Genomic DNA, 673 nt, shown 5'->3' with positions numbered 1-673 from the left:
TTAATTATTTTCTCTGCTTTTTTTTTTTTTTTTTTTTTTTTTTATAAAGAGAATTGCGGACTACAAAAGTGTTTAGAAAAGATAATGTGGCTTTGGCTATGTTGTGTATTTGAGCTCTGTTAGATTAAGCATTTTCTTGCAATTTTCTGTTACTGTTTTAGCCTAAAAACAAACTTAGCTTTTTGTAAGTTTTAACATAGATGGTCTTAAAGTGTAAGAACAATTATCACTTTGAGGCCGATACAGTGTGCACCGTTAAAACTTGGCTGACGCGCTGAATAGGATGATAAGCCTTCCTTTCTTTTAGAACGGATTTACTATTTTATTCAGCATGTATTTAAAGGTACGTTATTTTCTCGTTGAATGTCTCTGAGGTCATCCAAGTTTCAGAACCACAAGCATGGTCAGCACCAGCACTGTCTGTTGTTCTTTACCTCTGAATGTATGACCATTCTCAATTCCTTTCCTATATTTATTTTTATGTAAATTGATATTTTACAATATTACACGCTGACAAACATCAAACTTCACTTGGTTAATCCCTGCTGCCTTTTCAATAAATACATGAATGATGCAATGACCCCAAAATACTCAGAGTGTCGCTATTCGCCAAGACTGCTGCGTCTCTCCTCCCGCACTTAATGTATGCAGTATGAGATCTGTCTGTTAGAAT

Source organism: Sinocyclocheilus anshuiensis, unplaced genomic scaffold (genome assembly GCF_001515605.1).
Source record: "Sinocyclocheilus anshuiensis isolate Anshui unplaced genomic scaffold, SAMN03320099.WGS_v1.1 scaffold260, whole genome shotgun sequence".
Taxonomy (NCBI): domain Eukaryota; kingdom Metazoa; phylum Chordata; class Actinopteri; order Cypriniformes; family Cyprinidae; genus Sinocyclocheilus; species Sinocyclocheilus anshuiensis.
The sequence above is the reverse complement of the archived record's forward strand: the minus strand, read 5'-3'. Positions refer to the sequence as shown.